This window comes from Sciurus carolinensis, chromosome 3 (assembly GCF_902686445.1).
Source record: "Sciurus carolinensis chromosome 3, mSciCar1.2, whole genome shotgun sequence".
In the NCBI taxonomy this organism is placed as follows: Eukaryota; Metazoa; Chordata; class Mammalia; order Rodentia; family Sciuridae; genus Sciurus; species Sciurus carolinensis.
Genome location: NC_062215.1, coordinates 21,435,614 through 21,441,479, shown reverse-complemented (window position 1 = coordinate 21,441,479; position 5,866 = coordinate 21,435,614). Strand labels below are relative to the sequence as shown.

The 5,866-nt window shown below is 42.2% G+C and overlaps 1 pseudogene; it reads right to left on the bottom strand.

Moving 5' to 3' along the window:
- Positions 1-977: 977 nt before the first annotated feature.
- Positions 978-4,669, bottom strand: LOC124980036 (keratin-associated protein 4-12-like; annotated as a pseudogene).
- Between the last annotated feature and the right edge of the window lie 1,197 nt (positions 4,670-5,866).

Below are 5,866 nucleotides of genomic sequence, written 5' to 3'. Positions count from 1 at the left end.
ACCAATGTTTGTAGCAGCTTGATTTACAGCAGATGAGTGGATAAAGAAAATGTAGTATATATAGATGTAGTATATATAGGTGATGGAGCATTACTCAGTTATAAAGAATGACTTTATGGCATTTGTCAGTGAATGAATGAATCTGGAGATGATTATGCCAAGTGAAATAAGCCAATTCCAACAAAGTAAAGGTCAAATGTTTTCTCCGATATGTGGAAGCTAACCCACAATAAAGGAGGGGCAGGACTGAAGTTCAGTAGATCAGACAAGGGGAATGGAGAGAAGAAAGAAGGGGCTAGGAAAAGGAAAGAGAATGGAATGAGTCTGACATAACTTTCCTATGTACATGTATGAATACACCACAGTGAATCCCCCCATCATGTATATCCACAAGAGTGAGGTCCTGTTTAGAATAAGACACATTCCACGCTTGTTTAAATATATCCAAATGGATTCTACTGTCATGCATAATTAAAAAGGACCCATAAAAATAATTTCTCCCATGTCATAACAAGAAGTACCTAGTGCAGCCCCTATTCCAACACGGGTGGCATAAATCAAGAGCCACTGCTCTTAAACATGCCCTCTTGCACTTGGAGCAAGATGGACCTTGGAGTGAAGTGACACATCAACACACATGTACAATCTAATCATTAACAAACCAGGGGATGTCAATATCAGGAACTGGCTCTTTAATGAGAATACGTGGAAGCAACACCACCTGAGATCATCGCAATTAGCATACACTTAGAATGAAGACATTGCTTGTCTAAAAATAGATGCACTGGGGCCTGGGTTCAAGTCTTGCCAAATGTGTTTACATTTGTTATTTCCTGAAGGAACTGAATGAACTCTGAATGCCCCATCAGAGGAGGGATCAGCAGGTTAGGAGTCTTTTTTTCCCACTCACTGGCTGGCGATGTATTTTATGAATCTAATAAAGGCATCCACTGTGCGACAGGCATTCCAGGAAGAGATCAGCAGTCGGGGACGGCACAGCACATGGGACGGGGGCAGGTGGAGATGACGCAGGTGGGGCGGTAGCAAGTGGTGTGGCAGGAGACATTGCCACAGACTGGACGCAGGCGGCAGCAGGTTTGGCAGCAGCAGGAGTCACAGGAGGGGCGGCAGCAGCTGGAGATGCAGCAGCAGGGGCGGCAGCAGCTGGACCCACAGCCGCTGGACCCACCACAGCAGCTGGAGCCACCACAGCAGCTGGAGCCACCACAGCAGGGGCTACAGCAGCAGCTGGGGCGGCAGCAGGTGGTCCTGCAGCAGGTGGTCTGGCAGCAGCTGGGCTGGCAGCAGCCACAGCCCTGGCCGGAGCAGCAGGATCCACAACAGGAGTTGCACATGGTGTCAGAGGATGGAGGTTCTGGCTGGGTTTCCAGGAGAGTGAAGTTCTGGAATTTAGAAGTTCTCTTGTGCCACTGCCTCTTATACATGGCCCATTTTCCTGTTGTTGATAGATTTTCCTTGTTTTTATTTCCTGAATAGCTAAGTAATGATCAGATTCCATAATAATGTTTGTCTATTTAATGACTTAATTTGTTAGAAACACAATTTTCTGTCTAGTAGTAATAAGCTCTGTCCATCTGTTTTTCCTTTTGACTCTACCGGTTGATGTCTTCTAGACCCCAGTCTCTTCCTCTCCCCCACCGAGGGCTGGCATGTGATGCTCCGCATCTGTAATTACATTCTTCACTCTCTCCTCCTGAATCCCTTATCACAGTGAGAGCTGGTCAGTCATACTTTCTGTTTTGCATTTCTTCCACTGATGGGGAGGAAGCCCATCTGCTTCAAGAGCCATCTTCAGGGACAAGAGGTGAAGGCGCTCTAGTATGGATCATTTTTAAACAATGAGGAAGGGAACTGCTCTATGTTTGTGAGGTTGGTGACCTCTGCATCACTGGAATGGGTTTCTTTGGATGTTTTTCAAACTTCAGATTGTTTTTTATATCCTTAAATGCTGACAGGCAATTTCTCTGTGGGTTAGTGTCACAGTTTCTTAAATTGCTACTTTGATGTCTTATATGTTTATGTTTCTCCAACTGGGCTCTTAAATTCTGAAAAGCATAGCCTCATTTTTATTTACCCTGTTAATTAAAACATTCCTTCAGTGGAGGAAAAAAATTTAAAATAATCAGAATATACATCTCTTCAGAACTTACTTCCAGAGCTGAGAAACTCATGACACAAATTTTTTGAATCAATCTAAAAACATCAGTGAATTTTAGCAAATTCTACCTTATTGAATTACTATTTCACTTATATTTCTTCTATATTGTGATAGTTTAACTTGTGCATGTATCAAAATCATCCAGAGGGTGTGTGAATACTGAGTTCTGGGTCTACTCCCAGAATTTCTGATTGTTGGGAGGAACCTCAGGCTCTGACTTTTTAGCAAGTGCCCAAAGACTGTTAATATTGACGGCCCAAGGACCACACGTGGAGACCACAGCTTACACTGACCATTCAAGTTTTGCAAAAAACACCTAGGTCAAGTTCCTGCTTTGTTTATAAAATAGATTGACCGAAGAGATCATCTATGAGACACATATTGGTGTTAGAAATAACAAAGAGTTCACAGTATGCAGGGAGGACCACACACACATAATTATACTAGTCTGTGGTGAAGTAACATCAAAGAGCTCATCACGGTGTCATGCCACTAAAATAGTTTTCCTTAGAGCAAATTAGCGAACGTGCAATTTGGTAGATGTATTCCAAAATTAACATTTCTTGTCAGTTTTTATGTTGTATGATTAGATAAAATTCACATACACTGAAATGTACAACTTCTAAGTGTACTGTTTTTGTTGCTGTTTGTTTGTTTTTCATGATGCTGGGGATAGAACCCAGGGTGAAATGCCTATCAGGCAAGTGCTTGACCACTGAGCTACACTTCCAACTCCTAATGTGTACTACTTAGTTTTGATAAGTGAAAGCATCTGCCTAACTTCCACACCCATCAAGATAGAGAACATTGTACATGATTCTAGAAGGTTCCCAAATGTCACTTCGGTAAGTTCCACCAACATAGAGGCAGCCCATTGTTCTAATAAATTTTCTTCATAAATTGGTTTTGATCTAGAATTGAAATAAATGATATGTAATATCATTTCTTTTCTGTCTTTGGATTGGCATATGTCTGTGAGAATTTCTGTGTTGATGCATAACTCACCAGTTCATTCAAGCAAAACTAAGAACACCAATATTTCACTTTAATGATTCCTAACAAATTAGATCATATAGTGATTAACTGAACTGATTACCCAGGACTGAGGGAGTTCCCAGAAATCAGAACTCACAATACAAAGAGAGTAGGAAAATCCCAGGAATACAGAGACAAATTTTTCATCCTACAATGACATCTTTAAATTAATGAGAACAATGTAAGGACCAAGCCCCTTGTGGCATTTTTATTACATTAACGTTCTCAGCAAACACGTGATTTACTTATTCTTATTTTTATGATTTGTGTTTGCAAACTGGGAAAACATGAAACAGAACAATCATGTAGTGAGGCCATATTGCATGAAAAATGTGTTGAAAATCACCAATGCTGAGATTAGGAACATGGGTGTCTTAGACTGGGTGCCCCCTGGAGAAACCCCAACATTCAGAGGATTAAGAGCAAGTCATGTGCTTGGTAAATAATGCCAGGAAAGACTGTAGGGAATTTGGGAATTGATTGAAGCCAGTGAGAGGAGGCAGTAGAGAGTAACATAATGAGCAGAATCCCCTGAGGTTCAGTCTCACTGAAGACCTCTGGAGGGCTGGAAGAACTCACTCAGGGGAAATTGTGCTACAGTTTCTGTGTTCAGCTCTCATTCACTGGTTGAGCTCTGCTCCGAGGGGTTCTTAACCCTTTTGCCCATCCAGAGAAAGTCCTTAGGCACCAGAGATCCAGATTTGGGTCTTGAAATCATCTTTCTGCATCAGGAATGTTCACAAAACATTCCTTAGAGAATGAACTACAGAAAAATCGACAGTAAGAATAATAATTTAAGAGGATAAATAAGGAGACATGATGCCCATTTTTTTGTAAGCCTACAAAATTCAGATTTTATTTAAAATGCAAGAATATCTTCATATGAGACAATATGACAGAAGACAAACATTTCCAGAGGGACGACATGATAGTTGACAGGTCTTAGAGAAAATTCAAACTTGTGCTCAATTGAGAGACAGTTACCTGTAGGGATGAGGGAAGTAGTTTGCAGTCCAAAATCAATCTCTGTTGGAACTTTGGAACTGAGGTTTTACAATTGGTCTCTCATGACTACATCCAGGATATTGGTTGAAGTAGACAGGTGAGTGCAGGTCAGAGCACTCAGCAGCAAGAACCTCTAGGGCAGATTGGACAGCAGCAGGAGGTTTAGCAACAGCTTGGGCGGCAGCAGCTGGACACACAGCAGCAGGGGCGGCAGCAGGTGGTCCTGCAGCAGGTGGTCTGGAGGCAGGTGGGGTGACAGCAGCAGGAGCCACAGCCACTGCACCCACCACAGCCACTGGAACCACCACAGCCACCACACCCACCACAGCAGGAGCCACAGCAGCTGGGGCGGCAGCAGGTGGTTCTGCAGCAGGTGGTCTGGCAGCACCTGGGCTGGCAGCAGCCACAGCCCTGGCCGGAGCAGCAGGATCCACAACAGGAGTTGCACATGGTGTCAGAGGCTGGAGGTTCTGGGGATGTTTCCAGGAAAGTGAGTTTGGAAGGATTGGAGTCCTTTTGACCCACATCCCCTTTTGTACCCTGCTATGGGACTGCTGTCCTCACATACAACACCTTTTCCTTGTTATTGTTTTTTTGTTTTTTGAAAAATAAGTGATTATCAAATTAGACAAGATTGATTTCCTCATTATATTTTCAAGATGAATTGAAAACATGATTTCCTTTTTCTTATTCATCTGTCAGCTCTTCCAAATCTTTCTTTAACTTCTTCAAATGCAGGTGTCATGTGACATTCTGCCTCCTGGTACTGTATGCTTCCATCTCATTTTGCCTAGTATATTAGGACTACTCTTGGGTAATAATTATTCTTATAGGCTCATAGTCCTTTCTGATGATCTAAAGGGTAACTTGTCTTTGAGTCAGATGGTTCATTCATTAAGGGTCTGGTGAGCCAAGACTTGAATGTGAAATGCAAACCATTTGCTCGAATACAAGTTTATTTGGACACATTCCCTCTCTACTGTAATCATGATCCATTTTCTAGATATTTTATGGGAATCCTGAACTGTTTCAAGGTGTAAAATCAAAGGGTGATATTTTAATTTTTTCCACCAGAAACAAACCTTGAAATCATTTTTGGACCTCTTTGGGGATGTTGGCTGTAGAGTTTAGCCATACCATAATGTTCAGATCCCTGGATTCTATACTGTGGGAATATTTTCCCTCTGTCTTTGACCACCTGTATTTTTGATACATGTCCACTATTTCCTGAATTAACTGCCCAATTAAGCTGTGTCATTGCCTTGTTATGGTTTAGATATGAAGTGTCCCCAAAAGCTCATGTGTAAGACAATGCAAGAAAGTTTAGAGGTAAAATGACTGGGTTATGAAAATCTTAACCTAATCAGTGCATCAATCCACTTGAATGGGTGGATTAACTAGGTGGTAACTATAGGCAGGTAGGTTTTGGTTGGAGATGGGTCACTGAGTGTGTGCTTTGGGGCTTTTATTTTGTCCTTGTTGAGTGGAGCTCTCTCTCTCTGCTTCCTGATGTTGTGTCCTGAGCTACTTTCCTCTGCCGCACCCTTCTGCCTTACCTCAGCCCCAAGGAATGGAGTCTGCCATCTGTGGACTGAGACTTCTGAAACTGTGAACCCGAAATAAAGTTTTCCTTCTCTAAATTTGTTA